Consider the following 17,555-nt stretch of genomic DNA (forward strand, 5'->3'; position numbering starts at 1 on the left):
TATTTCTGAACACTGTTAACCCAGCCAGCTCCCTGTACACTTCTTGCCCCGTCGTTTCCCAGCTCACCCCGAGGTGTGATGTGGTTTGGCAGTCTGGTTCTGCTGCCCAGAGTTTTCAGATGCTATAGTAAGACCACTATTACGTTTCTCAGAACAGGAAAAGGGTCCACGGCTGCACTCCATCCTGCCCATGCCACAGTGTGTGCCCCTTGCTCACAGAGGGAAAGAAAGGCTCCTAAAGCCATGGGCAGCTCAACCTTTCTTTCCTTAAACCAAAGCAGGTGGAGGATCCTGGGGTTCAGGAAGCATTCCTTGGGAGCAGTTAGAGACTGAAGTTCTGGGGCCAGCCAGGGACAGAAAGGCAATGGCCTGATGTTGCATATGCAAGTGATAGGGTCCCCAGACCCTCAAGTTCCAGCGTCAGGGCACTAAGGTGGGTCACGGGGTAGGAAGATAGCCCAGCCAATATCTCTCGGCCCTACCAGGATCACTTAATATGTTCCTCGCCAAATAATAATAATGATGGAAAAGTGTTCCCAGGAGTGACTTTGGACTTCTGGCTGGACCATTCTGGGGTTTCGTGGTCCAGCACTGAAATCTGAAATACCGTGTGAGTTATGTCTACGGGCCTGGTGGCAAAGTCTTTTGGATACTGAGAAAGTAAACTCAGCCCAGAAGTCAGCTCACATGTGGCTAAATGTTGAACTCCCATAGGTCTGGTCATCCCCTTTAATGTTTGAAGGTTAGAAGGAGGAGAGGAAGGAGAAAAGAAAAGAAAAAAGGGAGGAGGAAATGGCCATTTTAGAAAGCCTCCAAGAAATTCTTCAAGTACTAATGCGTTCTCACAGAGTTATAGCATGACTTGCTCTCAGGGCCAATAAAAATCTCAAAGCCAGCCCTGAGTACTGGTGTCAGGAGGGCTCAGGGCCTCTGAGGATAGCGGGGCTGGGACAGGGGTCTTCTGGAGCTCTTGCAGTAGTGGTGCTTCATTTGGTGGTGCCAGTCTGTGATTCTCCACAGGCAGAAGGAACTGATGCTGCCATTTTTCCAGAGCCGAGGTGCTGGGGCTGCTTATTACATTTACAGATTTGCGAGAGAATGTATGTGTTTTATAAATGGAGCGAACGCCTTATGTTTCTGATTGATGGGCCATCAGTTGCACAGTTGTTGGGCAGTGATTGATTTTCCAACCCAGCTGCTCCAGCTGTGCCACAGATGCTCCTTGTCTGAAGTCAGAGGGCTGGTGTTGTAAGCCATAGAGAAGATCCTAATTGGAGTGATCCCTGAGAAATCGGCCATTGTAATGGCTAACAGCCATTAATGTGGGGCTTTGCTTGGGGTGCTAAACCACAAGCGCTCCCTTGATAATTGCCATTCCCAGCTGGATAGGTGCCATTTTGAAACTCATAATGGCGTAGTGGGGAGCTGAGCTGAAGTTTACTCTTGCACAATTTGTGGAAACAAAACTCTTTTTTTTTTTTAAAGATTTTATTTATTTATTTGACAGAGAGAGACACAGCGAGAGAGGGAACACAAACAGGGGGAGTGGGAGAGGGAGAAGCAGGCTTCCTGCCGAGCAGGGAGCCTGATGTGGGGCTCGATCCCAGGACCCTGGGATCATGACCTGAACTGAAGGCAGACTCTTAACGACTGAGCCACCCAGGCACCCCCAAAATTCTATTTTTTTTAAAATATGTTGTTTTAAAATTCAAAATTAACACGTGCTTATTTTTCAAGGTCTTAAAATATATAGAAAGATAAAATCAAGAAAGCCATATTCTCACAGTCCATAGACAACCATGGGTAATATTTTGACGTACTTTATTTGGCTTATTTTATTATATTTGAGTGTGACACAGCCACACACACTTTTTTTTTTAAGTTGGGGACATACTTTAAACAGAATTCCATATCATACTTTTTATCTTTATGTTACAATTGGAAACTCAACATATGCCTTTAAATTACAAATTAAATTTCTGAACACGCAAATGGAGTGAGCTGGATTGTAGCTAGAGAGAGGCCTGTTCAGTAGCAACATGGGGTGGAGATGAGACCATGGCAGATCCTGGGGGGAGCTGGCTTCCAGAACTTTTTGCCCTGGCCTTGCTTCTGCTAGGTGCCTAACCTATAAAACAGTGACATTAATAGCTGCCTTACTTCTCTCAAGGGGCTGTGCAGTGCCATATTGTGCAAGCACACTGGGATCAAGGCATGCAATAAGGGGGAAAGGATATCATTATTAAGAAAGGAAAACTTTCTAAGCATATTAGTTGCATCCATCTGTAGAGTCTGGTCAATTAGAAATGACCCTATTTCATTAGAGCAGACCGATGGACAACACAGCACCAGCCCTTCCTGTGGGTTTTTACTGCAGAGGTGATACAGGCACAAGAGCACCTTCTATAACTGCAGGTAGGGCTTGGACCAGGTGCTCCCTGGAGGCTTCTTTGAGCTCTGACACCTGCCATTTGGTATCCTTGAAAGGGTTAATATAGCATTTCTTTTAAAGCCTTTGATGGAGAACTTTTCACTGCTCCCCAAGTTCTTCCCCCTCGGATCCACAGAAGAGGAACTTTCTGGCAGCATTCTTTCACACGTCTGTTCCAAACACTGAGTTTGCATTGTGGGTGGGGCAAACCAGTTCAAAGCTCTCAGGTTCCCTTGAGGCCCAGAGGGATGATTGACCGCACACACAGGTGATGCCTCTTGTCAGCGTTGCTGCCTGTGTGGCACGGGGGTTCAGAAGGCCCCTCCAGCTGGGGGTCTGGGTAAGGCAGTGGAGGAGCCTCTCTGGCTACTGCCCTTTTGTGCCCAGGAGACCCATGGGGGGTAGTTCAGTCGAGGATTTCTGTGGCCAGTGACCTCATCCAACACCCAGGCCGGGATTGGACCCACTTCTTTATAGCCAACCTATATAGGACTACTGGTGGCCTAACTGTGGCCTAAACTTTAGTGCCATAATTTGAAAAGAGACCAAAAATATCACCTCTAGGACTTTTTATTCCAGGAGAGGAAATGAAACTCCTAGGAGCTCCCTCTTGAGCTTCTGAGTTCTGGTCCCTGGGCCACTCCATGTAGACTTGATGTTTGCCTAATAAAATCCTCACGGCAACTAGCATGGGGGTTCACGACCTTGCCTGCACGTTAGAATCGCCTGAGGTTCCAGCCCAGCCCAGTCAGATCCGACTCTCTCAGGGTGCAGCCCAGGCAGTGGTTTCAGATGCCTCCAGTGTGCTGCCAAGGTTAAGAACCATTGGTGGGAACATGACAGCTTCAGAGAATGCAGCCCAGTGCCCTCATTTCCAAAGTGACAAGACTGAGGAGGTGACAGAACATGTTCCTTTGAGGCCACAGTTAGGCGAGGGCAGGTCCAGGTCCGGGACTCACACCTTTGAAGCATTCTGCCCTGAGTGTGGGCTGATGAGTGACTTCTATCCACGTGGCAGCAGCTGTAAAACCAGTGAACAACCCTGTTTTAGTAAACCGCTGGGCTGTCCTAAGAAGAGCCCATCCTGGAGTTTTCTCTAAGCCCTGGTGCTGTGGCCGAACTGAGTGGCACTAGTGACCCTAGGGAGGAGTCATGCCTTGGCAGAGACGCGTAGAGGAGATATCCCCATAGCTCCCCTATGGGGAGCAGGGGAGCAGGCCCTGCCTCACTGCAGGATGGGAGACTGGACAGCAAAGAAGCTGGGAGTGGGAGCACCTTCTCCCAGTTCCTCTCCTGCTGTGGCAGCAAGATGCTCCCAGCCTCCTGGGGCTCCCTTTTCCCAACTGCAATAATATGGCCTCATTTGTATACTCTTAGGTTTACTACTGTGTTTTCAGGAAACTTTCCCTTCTGGTCCTCACAGTAGTGCTACAGAGAAGGAGCAGGAGACTCCGTGAGAAAATTTATAGCCCTCACCCCAAAGCAAGAACATCTTAGAGCCCACTTTCACCCCCATCTTTAGTATTTTCTGGAAGTTTCCAAGGGGGACCTTGTGTAAGCCCATAAACCAATCTGTTGGTATCAGACTCCGAGCACAACTCACTGTCCTTCCTGGCCAGCTTCTAGGCAGGTGGTGCTCACCGCTGAGCCCCACACCCAGGCAGCGTCAGTGGTGAAGGCGCTTTCTGCATAGCCCCAGGATGCTGAAGCACCCTCAGCTCCCCATATCAGTGCTGCTCTTGGCTGCCCCAGCCTTGAGGAGGTCTGTTGGGCCCCAAGCGCCTCCTAAACCTTTTCCGCAGTTTCTTCTGACCCCCTCCAGCCACCCAGTCTTAGCCAGCCTTCTGGTTGTTCCTCCTACCCCCAGCCTTCTCTCTGGCCCATGTCCACCTTGACCTTTAGAGCTTCTGTGACCTACTGGAGTAAATCCCTCTTTGCTGCAAAGTGTGGGGAAGGACTGCCCTGGGGGCAGGGTGTGGCGGCCAGGAGGGGCATCACCATGAACAGTTGCCCACCACCAACTCTTGTTACACAGCTGAGGAAACCAGGGTCAGAGTCCCGGAGCTAGGAAGCCACAGGCTGAGAAACGCATCCTCAACCTCCTGAGCCCGGTGTGGGGCAGATGGCGAGAACAGTACATGCCAAGCAAAGGGAGGCAGGTGCCCTGAAGCGCGAGGGAAGCGCAGGCCCTGCTGGTGGCCCTGGACCTGGGCCGCGCAGGTGTGGGTGCGGACGCAGGTGCGGGAGCCAGTGTGGGTGCGGGCATGGGTGCGGGAGTGGGCTCAGGTGCGGGTGCCAGGGTGGGTGCCAGTGCATGCGCGCTCAACATGCCCGCTCTATTAACAAAGGCCCCGCGCCGGGGCCGCCTCCCGGAGGCCAGCAGCCTTTGAAGCCCCCAGCCGGGATTATTTAATATAATGGAACAGTGCAACTCGACCCATCAGAGACATAAATTTCCAGGTGTTTTAAATTTGTTTTCCCGTCAGAATGGTAAATGGCGGATAGTAAAAGTCGCCACCGGGTCGAGGCTGTCGGCGCGGGGCTGGCCCTGGCAGTGCCGCAGCCCCTCTCGGGTGGGCTGGCGGCCCCCACAGCCCAGCGCCCACCAGAGGCGGCCGAGTTCCGGGGCTCCCTGGACAGGAGTCTCCCAAGCCAGGAAAGGGAGTCCATGACAGGGCTGGGCGAAGGTCCTGGGCCCTTAGTTTCCAGAGGGGTCTCAGGGCACCTAAATCTCCTGCCCCCCCAAGGTCTCTGACCCCCCACATCTGTGCAGAGGAACCCACAGCCCCTCCACGCCCCAGATTAATTAGGGTGTGAGGGCCTGTAACACCTACAACGAGGTTTCTTTTGCCCTTGCCAAGTTCAATTATGGGTGCATCTGCTTTCTGATTTTTCCAAGATGGTTTGATTTTTTTTTTTGAAACACACACACACACACACACCCTGAACTACAAAGGAACAGACTGCACAGTAGCTTTTTGCAGAAGGTAAGAGATTCTGACTGCTTTTTCCAGACTCCCACTTTTTGAGATGTGTCAGAATTCATAGGGTGGCTGCTGAGGACAGATATTACTCTGAGTAATTCTGGAGAAATCTGACCCTTCCTCCCACTCCCCACAAGGCCCTTTACCCTTTTCCCTTCAAAGTAATAAAGAATGTCTACTTTTTATGAGGCGGGCTCCCCTGCCTGCTACCCAGAAACCTACTGTGATCCGTCACTTTGAATGGAGAAATCATTTGACATTTATTTCCCGAACAGGAAGCACTGGCTCAAGAAGGTGGAAACCCTAGAAATTAGTTCAACTTAGAAGATGAAAGTAGGGAAGACAGTTGCTCCTTACCAAAGTGATATTCATTCTCTATTCGCTTATGGGCAGGGCCTTCATAGAGACACCATAGGGTCTGGGGGGGAGGCAAACACCTAATGAAACAGCTACATTTACTCTCAGCAGAGTACCCTCTGTTGGGCCAGCATTGCATGTATGCATCTGCATGTGTACACGCGCATGTGTGTCTGTGTTAGTGAAGGGGTGGGGCCAAGGAGGGGATGCAGAGCTGTGAGGCACATCCAGCCGGCTTGTCCTCACAGAATTTGCACACTGGTTACTCGCTGAAATGCACCATTCACAAAGCTGTATGTGGAAGGAGCCAACCGGAACAGAGCAGAGACAATCACTGGGACTGAGGAATTCAAGAGCCAGAGGTGGGCCATACCCATTCTGGCTCACAGACGGTCAGGGGAGGTCTTCCGGAGGAGCTTGACATTTGGGCCGGGGCTAGGAAAAGGCAGTGAGAGGGGTGAGTAGGAGCCAGGTGAGCAGGAAGGAGAGGCACAGAGGTGGGGGTAGCGTGGGAGGACGGTGAGAGATGGCACTGGAAAGACCGAATCCAGGTGGGGCAGGGCCCCAGGTGTCCTCAGAGAGCTGCTAGTCCCCCGTTTGCCCTGCTGTTGTGTTTTCAGCCTGGATTGTCTTCCTGATGACATTCCCCCAAGAGCAGGAGAGTGCTTCAGAGGTCAACTTCTGGAAACAGGAAACAGTGATTAGCAAATCAATTAATTTAAGGTCCAGTGAGCCACTGGATTACAAAGAGCAGTTATTTGTTAACTGAAGACAGACCTTGGCCCCTGATGAGAACTCTGATTCTTCAAGAAGGCATACCTAAGAAGAGTGCAGGCCCTACCTACGTGTGAAATTCCAGCCTCCCGGCTCTGCTGATGACAGAAATGACCGTAATAAACCTGGGAGGCCACAAGTCAAACAAATAATTGGGTTGACAAATAGGAGTATAAACAAGACTTTGATTAATGAATTTCCTAATAGTTCTCTGTTTATTGACATTAGCTCAGCGTGGTCATTAGGCCTGACCATCTATGTTGAATGGTATAATATCTTCCATTCAAAGACTGCTTCGTAGCTTTTTTTCTTGGATGTTTTATGTCTCTGAGTCCTGTCTCCCTGACCGGACTAAGAGCCCCTACTCTGAGAACCTGCAATCTGCGTACTGAATGAAGAGTAAGATCACAGAGCTTCCTGTGAGCGGTAAAGAGTAAAATGAAAGCAGTGAGAAGAGCCTCCAGCTTCAGCACCTGAAGGCCTCGGTGTTGGGCTGGGACCTGGGTTCTAGCACCCTTTCACCCTGACTTCTGTTGCCTTTGTAACTAGTCGCTTAACCCTGTTCTGATTGCTCCGCTCTTGAGGGAGGGAGTCATTCCACAGGGTGATCCTTCTCCTGGTGTTACAGGCATTACAAAGAGGGCCACAGTGAGGTGGGAGATGAGATAGGACGCTGATAGCCCGTATGAACAAGAGCTCCCCTCTGGCCGGTCTTGGGCAGGACTTAGCTTCTAACACAGCTGACCTTACTAAAGTGTTTTCGGGGATCTCAGCCACTGCCTCCAAAGGCCGGAACCCAAGGCAGGGTTTGTCCTGGGAAGGTGCCAGCATGCCTACAGTTAGTCACCAATCCCTGGCCAGTGCATGCCAGGAGCCACTGTCCTTGTCAACAGTATGGGCCCTGTGGTCCTGAGCCAACATTCCAGCCTGGCGACTGGCTGCAGCTTTAGCAACTTGGTGAAAAGCGAAGGCAGGAGGAGTTGAAGCTGTAAATACCAGCTGTATTTTTATTGGTCGTCTGCAACTTCAAAGCTTTCCCTGCTTTAAAGGAGGCCCAAGCAGGTACCCAGTCGGCTCCCGAGCTCCCGGCCTTGGTGCCTTATTGATTTTCAATGTGGCTTGACTCCCAGGTGGGCAGACTTCAAAAACGGTCTGTATTTTTCTGCTGTCATGTTTCCATCCCTGTTAGTTTCCATCTCCCACAAGATTTGGGATGTGTTGGAGAGCAGCTTTGCTTTCTTCAGCTTTCTCTCAATAATTTTCTCCGGGACAGGATTTCAGACAGCCAGGGTCACTTTTGCTGGGCTTGTGTCTTGTGTTGATCGTACCGAGCCGGACCAGCTGCTGGCAAGTGTGAGGGAGAAGATGCAGTCCTTGCCCTTAAGGGGTTCACCCCTACTGGTCCATCTAAGTGCGTTCTAAGTGTGGCCACTCTGGAAGGTGTGGCCTATGGTGGAGGGTGGGGCCCAAGACCTCCCAGTTTAACACAGATTCTTCAGCCTCAAGCCAACAAGTGTCTTTTGAGATATCATGTGCCCAGCCGTGAGAACTAGAACATTCATTAAATGCCTACCATCAGCAGAGCACTGAGCTTCACTGGTATTTACTGGTAGCTTTACTTAAATTTCATGTGAATTCTGTATTGCTCCGGGAAGCAGGTTATTCTTTTTTTTTTTTTTTTTAAGATTTTATTTACTCAACAGAGAGAGAGAGAACGCGCACAAGCAGGGGGAACGGCAGGCAGAGGGAGAGGGAGAAGAGGGAGAGGGAGAAGCAGGCTCCCCGCAGAGCAGGGGGAGCCTGATGTGGGGCTCGATCACAGGACCCTGGGATCATGACCTGAGCCGAAGGCAGTCGCTTAACCAACTGAGCCACCCAGGCGCCCAAAATTAAGTTATTCTTAGCCCCTCTTTATAATGAGTAGGCTGGCTTTGTGGGGTCTTCATGACGACCCCGAGCTCACTTAGCAGGACCTCGCCTCTGGGCGGCTCTTGCTAGCACACCAGGCGGGCGTGTGTCTCTGTGTCCTTGTGTGTTGTGGAGGAGGAAAGGAAACTGGAAGCTTGCCACCTCATTGACAGACAAACATATTCATGCGGCGTAAACAAGCAACATGAGGCTTCTGTATGTGACTAATAAGAACAGCAAGCATGTCTTGCATGGTGCCAGTGACACCAGTGTTAACTAATCCCCATGAGGAAACTGAGGCACAGATGGGGTGCGTAACTCTCCCGAGGTATCACAGTGAGGACATGTCAGCATTGAGATTCAAACCCAGAGTGTATCTTAAACACTCGATTGAGTTTCAGGACTGCCGGAGTGGGACGCCAGCACTGTGGACTGAGCAGTCCCTGCCACTGAGAGATTATTCTGCCTGTTCTCCCACACTTGACCTCTTCTAAGCCTCCAAAGAGTGGGGAGGCAGTCAGCCAGGCCTCAGTATCAACCCCCACCCCCGCCCCTTGATAGACGAGGCACAAAAAAGTCAGGTGGGTGCCTATGGTTGCCCAGACCAGAGCCCAGCCTCCCACCTCGATGCTGAAGAAGTTTCTACAGGAAGGGATGTTGGCACGTTGAACAGTTGTTTGGTAGAAGTGTCTTGCCTGCAGACTGGGGCATACAGGTCCGTGAAAACAGTCTGTACAAGCAGTTCCTCTCCATCTGCCGTGGTCACGGAGTGAACCGGGAATGTGACTTTTGTAACTATAAAAGAAAGAGACAGGGCAGGCTAGGGAGAAGCTGGGTCCAGGTCCAGGGGAATTCCCTGGTGCCCTGGGCACAGGCCTTGTGCTCTGCAGCCCGCTGGCCCAGCCATGCAGGGGGAGAGCCCTTTGAAGTCACAGACCACCAATAAAATTGCAGCTGCCACCAGGAGCTCACAGGGCTCCAGGCATGAGATTTTACACCACCAAGGGTCTGAGCCAGCACCGACGGGGTTGGAATGTGCCTGGACTTCTCCTTCCTCTGCAGGAGCCACCAGGGTGCCTCAGCCCCTGGCCGTCCCGTCGCCCAATCAATCAAAACTGCAGCAAGGGTCCATCACCACAGGGGGACGAGAGAAGAAGCAACTAGCAGGCCAGAGCTGATGCACAGGCAGAAAACAGCCACGGGGCCAGCAGGCTGTGAGTCCAGGCCCATTGTGGGGACACAGGCAATTCTCTGCTAAGGTGGTGGGGGCCAGAAGGCAAGGCCAGGGGAGGGAGAGAGCAATTAGGGCCAGAGTGGTCATAGAGCAACCTCCTAAGGTTTCAGCATGGACAGAGACACGCAGGCTAGAATAAAGGAGCACCTCTTTGTCCTTTCTCTTCCCTTGCCCTCCTGCTCCTTTCCTCGATCACTTTTAAACTGATATTTGTATCTGGCCCTGTGCTGGCAGTGGCCCCATCTCCCTTCTTAAGGAGCTCATAATCTGAGACAGGCTTGAGAATGGACTTTGGATCAGCACCTAGAGGAAGAAGGCAAAGGGCAAGGGAACCTGGTCAAGCATCATGGCAGCCCTTGGAGCGATGAGCGCAGTGTGAGGCAGAGTTCACCTCTGGCATCATCCTCCATGCCCAGAGTTTTCTAGTACCCTGCTCCCTTCCTCTTGGGAAGCAGCTGTTCACTCAACCCTTCGGAGGTGTTTGGTGATGGATGGGTTAACTCTTCGAGGGTGGTCAACAGATGATGTCCCAGGGATTGGGCTGAGTAGGGACAGCCATTATCTGGAAGTTGTAGCCAGAAAGAGGAGCTGAAATGGAGACCACACACATAGGAACTGGGCAAAGGGATGGGTAGGGAAAGAGGCTGGAGGAGAGCGGAGGATGGGTCAGGGGCTGGGGGCTTCACTGCAGCCTGCCCCCAGACCACAAGCAGCTCTCCCACCTGGGCACAGGTGCTTAAAAGAGAAAACCAATTCGTTCAAAGGAACAGAAACCTTAACAGGAGACTGTGGAGTGTGCAGGGGCAAGAGAGGCCTGCGGTGCTGGGAACATTTTGGTGTCCCTGTTCAGATCACACCTCACAGGTTGCTTGCTCACTGTGCCTCCTCCTCACGCATCCCACCACTTGGTCTTTTGGGAGGGACGAGCTCGGACCAGGGAGGTGACAGTGCTAAGGGAATTTTAGGTCATGGGGATTGGCTCCTGCAGCCTTACAAAGCTTTTTTGTCTTGGACAAGCAAACTCTTCCCTGCGGCTTGTTGAAGTGTGAGAGGGCAGCACCTGTGAGGGGAGGCTGGTGTGAAGAAGGGCAAGTGGATCCAGATCCAACACACACACTCACACTCACACACACACACATGCGTGCATTACCCAACAAGGTGACCGAGCCTGACTGCCATGTCCTGTTTGGGGCCATGGGGGAAAACACCATCATTCTGGTCAGACACTAGGGAAATGGGGAGCTGGGGGACATTTTTCTATTTTATCCTGAGTGTTGAGCTTTTTGTACCCACCATCAAATCAGCGTTAGACATTTAGCTGGAATGTAACAAGGAATTGAGGGACCTGTGTGCAAACAGCTTAATACATGACACAATTCATGCACCTAAGCCCACATTTGCTTTTTGTTAATTGTTGACAAAAGCATTTAAATGTGGAGAAAATCTCTCTCTAGGAACATTGAACAGGCTGGCATTTTAAAAAACTAAGTCTATAGAATGTACACAGGCAGGTAAGGCTTGTTTTCTTCAAAGTAGTTACCTAGCCAGGCCAGCATTCATTGGGATGGGCAGGCTTTGCTTCAGACCCTGCCTTGTCACAAAAAGAAGTTGAGGTACCGATCAGTGAGGACTCAGATATTGCTGAGCAACCCTTGTTGTATGTGGCAAAACACTTGCTCAAACTTTGCCTGACTTAAGAGGGGAGAATATATCCTGCCTAAGGCTGTAGCCATAGGAAAAAGGATGAGAAGGGGTCAGACTGTTGTGCGTATTGGCTTGTGTCTTGTTGCTTTTACTGAATCTCGTGAGAGTGAGGGGAAACCAGGCTAGCGTTAACTGGTCTCCAAGAACAGAGGGTAGGGAATGTGGCTTTCTAAGGTGCCGCTCTGCTGCCTGCAGCCTGAAATCTAAATTGACGGGAGTTCAGTAATTTGGAGACTGGTTGGGTTGAATAAGTGTGATATTGTGATTTATGATGAGAAATCATAGTTCCTGGCACAGAGCTCCTGAAACACTTGAAATTTCCTAAATGTTGAAAAAGGTAATGTGTGTCTTTTGTTATGTTAATGCAGTGACTTTGGGAATGCCCTAGGTCACCCAGGAGGAACCAACCAAGGGATTCCACGAGGGTTAAATTTACAGTCTCACCACCGGGGAGAGGTGAGGGGCTAGCGGTGAATCTATCGCCAGTGACCAATGATTTAATCAATTGTGCCTATGTAATGATGCTTTCATCCAACCCCAGAAAGGACAGTCAGAAGATATTCCAGGTTGGTGAACACAGGGAGACTCAGGGAGACTGGTGTGCTTAGAGGAGCTTCCGTGCCCTCTTCCTATACCTTGCTCTGTGTCTCTTCATCTGGCTATGATTTGTATCTTTTGCCATCCTTTGTAATAAACTGGTGAACTAGAGAGTAAACTGGTTTCTCAAGTTCCATAAAGCCACTCTAGCAAATTAAATGAACCCAAGGAGGAATGATGGGAACCTCTGATTTCCAGCCAGTCGGTCAGAAGCACGTGAGACGACCTGGGCTTGCAGTTGGCATCTGAACTGGGGGGGCAGTGTTGTGGGACCGAGCCCTCGGCTTGTGGAATCTAGTGCTATCTCCCGGTAGACAGTGTCAGATTGAGTGGAATTGCAGGACATCTAAGCTGGTGTCAGAGAATTCCTTGGATATGCAGAAAACCCCTGAAACACATTGGAAGTGGGGATCAGAATCATTAAAAAGCCAACTGCTTCTTGGGTGCCCGGGTGACTCAGTTGGTTGAGCACCTGACTCTTGATCTCAGCTGCGGTTTTGATCTCGGGGTCATGGGTTCAGGCCCCGCGTTGGGCTCCATGCTGGGCATGGAATCTACTTTAGAAAAAAAAAGCCAACTGCTTCTGCGCCTCAAACGGAAGTAGAAGCTAAGTGGCATTCGAGAAGCCATAGATTTGGCAGGAGATGTTCTGCCATACAGCAGCGGGAGCCTGGTGATCTAGGTGAGCACTTGGCAGGGCCCAGCAATCTGTAAGCGAAAGAACAGCAAGTCGGCTTAGAAATTTTGAATAGGCAAGAGCTTTCGTAGTAGTTTCTTGCACATGGAATTACCAGAAGCGAAAATATTTCAAAAGCATTTGAAGAAATCATTTTACCAAAGGAACCATAATCCTTTGAAAAGTTTTGTTCAAGCCTTAAAATAATCCCTGGGGACCTGCTCCTGTACTTGTAGGAAGGAGCCTGAAGAACCTGAATAACCCTCTGAGAGTCCATATTCTCCAGTGACCACACAGGTGTGGCCACGAAAGACAGTGGACAAAGGGAATCCCTTCTAGGGAGTAGAACAGGGGTTCCATCCATAGAATCAACTTTGGGATGATGACTTTGGAAGCAAAAGCCCTACATATAAGTATATATTAAGGGTAATATGCACTTAATGCACAAAACTTAAAAAACCGAGATAAATATCCCTCCATACCAACCTCCCTCTAACCCTGAAAATAATCTGTTATTCTATCACATTATATGATTTTGGTACAAGTCAGGCTTTTTTCTAGGAACATCTATTTATATGTTTACTTGTTTATATATTTATCTGCTAAGAAATTACATTATGCTATGTTTACTGTTTTATATTCTACTTTTTAAACTTAGTATTTTATTATGAATATCATCTGTCTTAAGTATTCTTCTCAAACATGATTTTTAATGGCTGTATAATATCCCACTATGCAGAGCTCATAAAGTTGGACATTTAGATTATTTTTCCTACCTTAGGATAAATTCCTTCACATGGAAATACCAGGCTGCAGGACACGGACATTTTTACAACCGATACGGACTGTCAACCTCCTCCTAGTGTGGTTTTTTACCAATTTACACTTCCTCTGGCTGTCTCTGAATGTGCCCATTTTCCCATTCCCTCTACCACACGGGCTGACGCTCACTTTCATCTTGGGGACGATGAGGTCTGAGGCCAGCACTGCCCCTGTGCCAAAGAGCTGTTGCTTGAGCGTTTTGGCTCTGGCCACCCTGGAAGATGGTATAGCTTTGCATATTCACACTGAAGATTTTCCTCTGATCATCTCCTTGCTGAAGCCTATGGGTGACCATCAGTGTGACATCTCCAACTCTGTACTCCATCATTCAGATGGTCCTATGGGTCCTTGTACCATCTGCAGAAATCCTAGCTGCTCTCTGAAGGCAAATACCCAGAAAGAAGAGATACCCTAGGGTCTGAGCACACACGGAAGCAGGAATCATCCAGCCACAAATCCTCTAGTGTTCACTTGAGAAAAACTATGCGGCAGCTTTCCTCATTAATAGTCATCTCCACAACTACCAGATTGCTCTTTCCAGTCTGATGACCTGCTGTCATCACCAACAGATTTCTGATGACAAAAGTAGTCCTTGTTCTTGGTAGGAATTAAAAAAAAAAAAAAGGTGTAAAGAAGAAAATAAAAGTCATACGTGACCTCCAGAAAAAAAAAAAACAAAACCACACTGTTGACATTTTGATGTATACATTTCCAGAATTTTCTTCTCTACATGTTTTTCTCAGAACTGAGATTGTCTAAGTGTACAACTTGCTTTAAACATTATAAAGAGCTTCAAAGTGATCAAGATTTGTCATAAACATTTATAATTGCTGCATAATATTCAAACACAAGTATTCTAGAATTTTTTGGCACCTTCCCCTATTACTGCATGTTTAAGTGTTTCCAATTTTTTTATAACAAAATCTGTAATGCTTCATAAGTATCTTTGTGCATAAAGCTTGTCTTCATTTGGATTGTTGCCCCGTAATCAATTCCCATATGTGGAACTGTGTGTGTTTCAAAAGGAAACATGCATGGCTACAGGTGATATGGAGGAAACACTACTTGGGGAAGACTATCTGTCTGTGGGCCACATCCCGCCAGACTGGGATTAAGGATCAGCCAGAAAATGTATGGGTCACTGTCGAAGGCTGAATAACGTGCCCTCCAAAGATGTCCATGACGGATTCCCCTGATCCTGTGATTGTGTTACATGGTAAAAGGGATTCTGCAGATGTGAGCTCGTTAAGAATTTTGAGATAGGAGTTATCCTGGATTATCTGGCTGGGCCAGTGCAATCACAGAGGTCCCAGTTAGGGGGAGACAGGAGGGTCAGAGTTATAGAAGGAGATGTGACAACAGAAGCAGAGTTCAAAAGAGAGAAAGGGAGATTTGAAGACGCTGCACTGTTGACTCTGAGGACAGACAAGGGGGCCATGAGCCAAGGAATGCAGGCGGCCTCTAGAAGCTTAAAAAGGCAAGGAAGAGTCTCCCTTAGAGTTTAGAAGGAGTGAGTCCTGCCAACACGTTGATTTCAACCTAGTGAGACTGCTTTGGGACTTCTGACCTCCAGAACTATAAGAGAATAAATTTGCCACCAAGTTTGTGGTAACTTGTTACAGCACTAATAGGAAATGAATACAGCCACCAGTCTATTATAGGAGCTAAAATGTCACTGAAATAAATGAAAAATGTGGTCTAGGTCACTTTCCCATACATGATCTTCAGATACCGGTGTTTAACACACAGGTTTCTTTCTCGATCCCACCAGTCCTGGTGACATGTCCTCCACAGAGCAGCTCAGAGGTCCAGGAAGGCCTACATCCAAACCATATGGCCTCTTTCATTGATGAGGCAGAAGAAGAGAGAGGGAAAACCTTGCATGGGTGTCTCCCTGCCTCGGGCTGGGAGTACCTTCCTCTCAGCACATGGCCCGCGGCCAGCACCTGGCTCTGCCTGGCTCTAAGGGGCTTGGAAAGTGTAGACTTCCTGCTGCCAGCAAGACGATGGGAACTGAGGATTCACAGATACCAGTAAGCCTACCGTGCAGTGCATGCAACAGGCATGAGAAAACAGCTCTACTCTTCTGACCCCGCAGCTCATAAGTGCTTTGGTGACTCACATCTGCAAGTTGCATGGTGTAAATTCCAGGCCTCCTGACCAGTCCAGAGACGAGCCAGCAGACAGGTGCCTCAAGCTGGCAGCCCTAATCCGCTGAGATTCTGAAACTGAATCACGCATGCAGTAGTGCTGTTCTCAGAAAATGAGTGGTTTGTTTTATTATCTAAACTTTGAACATCTTAAATAGCCCTCCCAAGAAGCCACCTGGTTCAGAAACCTGCTTCCCTTACTCCTGCGTTCTCTGTTTTTATTCATTGTAGCACCGTGTTCCTGATGGTCCGGGCTCGGAACCTTGACATCCTTATTGAGCAGCACTCTTTCCGACCACACATCCGATCAGCTCCTGAATCCTGCTGCTTCTGTCTTTGATTGGCCTCTGGGCTCTACCTCCTCCTCTGCTCCCTGCCTTTCTCACTGCCATCTGCCTGCTCTCCTGAGTAATTACAGCTGGCCTCCCAGCCCATCATCCTGCCCCAGCCTGGCAGCTGGCTTCACACCCTCCGGGGAGCTCTCATTGGTGCTGCCCTGCTCCCAGCCCTCCAACAGCTCCCTGCCACCTTATGAGTTTATTCCAGACTCCTGAGTGACGTTTCAAGGCCTCTTGCTATGGCTCCAATCTTTTTTAAAGATTTATTTGAGAGAGAGAGAGAGTGAGTGAGAGAACACAAGCAGGGGGAGGGGCAGAGGCAGAGGGAGAAGCAGGCTCCCCACTGAGCAAGGAGCCCGATGTGGGCCTCGATCCCAGGACCCTGGGATCACGACCTGAGCTGAAGGCAGACGCTTAACTGGCTGAGCCACCCAGGCGTCCCTGCCATGAGTCCAATCTACCTCTCTAGTTTTATCTCCTCCTCTGTAGATTACATGGCAGCCAAGCTGGATCCTGGACACTCCATGAGCACATCCCAGGCTTCTCCATCTCTGGGCCTTTAACGTCACTGCACTGATAAGAAGACTGCCCCTGTTTTCCCCACCTTTTGGCCTGTTGAAGTCCTACCCATTCTAAGGGTTGCCCAAATGTCCTTTCCTCCACAAGGCCTTTTCCACCTGTCACGTGGAAGTGGGTTCTTCTATGCATTCCCTAGACCTTTCAAATTATCTCAAAGCTTTATCAAAAGTGCCTCATATTGAGGTTGTTTATGTAGAAGTCTTTTTTTTTTTTTTTAAAGATTTTATTTATTTGACAGAGAGAGACACAGCGGGAGAGGGAACACAAGCAGGGGGAGTGGGAGAGGGAGAAGCAGGCTTCCCGCCGAGCAGGGAGCCCGATGTGGGGCTCGATCCTAGGACCCTGGGATCATGACCCAAGCTGAAGGCAGACGCTTAACGACTGAGCCACCCAGGTGCCCCTATTTATGTAGAAGTCTTACCTTGTGCACTAAACTACAAGCCCCTGGAGGGCAAGGTAGGCAAGCCCCTTGTGGTTTCCACCTCTACGGGCACTAGGGAGCCTAGCAGAGTTCTTATACACTGTGCCAGCTCAATAAACATCGGCTGAGTTGAGCCTGTTCCCCATCCACATGGAGACAGGCTGAGAGTCGGAGAAATTAAAGAGCTTGCACCAGGTCAGAAAATACAGCTCCAAGTCACAATGCGATCTTTTCCCCTTGATTCCAAGATTGACCAGAGAATCCCATTTGGCCACTCAGCACACCTTCACTCAGTGCTAACCATAGTCGAGCATATGTCCAGCATTAGGTGCTGAGGATACAGGGGTGAATAAGATAGCAGCAGGGCCTGCCCTCATTGGTGGCTTATGGCAGTGAGACAGGGAAAGGAGGAGGCACGGCTTAGTGGGGAAGGCAAACCTCAGTGCATGGTAACAAGTGCTGGAGGGGAGAAGCAGAGTCCTAGGGCAGCATTGAAAAGGGGCATCTGCCCAGGCTTGAGGTGCTGAGGGCAGTCAGTAAAAGCTTTCCTGGGGTACTATTGACTACAACCACCAGTTGA

At 49.5% G+C, this 17,555-nt stretch overlaps 1 long non-coding RNA gene across 2 annotated transcripts in view; it reads left to right on the forward strand.

The window, feature by feature from the left end:
- LOC144379238 (uncharacterized) overlaps positions 1–14,466 on the forward strand; it is a 59,559-nt gene extending 45,093 nt beyond the window's left edge. Inside the window, exons 4-5 of one of the 2 annotated variants that reach the window (XR_013441838.1) lie at positions 11,761–11,958; positions 13,447–14,466. This is a non-coding gene — a long non-coding RNA (uncharacterized LOC144379238). The remainder of the gene's footprint in view (positions 1–11,760; positions 11,959–13,446) is intronic. The other variant, XR_013441839.1, reaches the window with a different exon arrangement.
- Positions 14,467–17,555: the final 3,089 nt, after the last annotated feature.

Source organism: Halichoerus grypus, chromosome 10 (genome assembly GCF_964656455.1).
Source record: "Halichoerus grypus chromosome 10, mHalGry1.hap1.1, whole genome shotgun sequence".
Classification (NCBI taxonomy): domain Eukaryota; kingdom Metazoa; phylum Chordata; class Mammalia; order Carnivora; family Phocidae; genus Halichoerus; species Halichoerus grypus.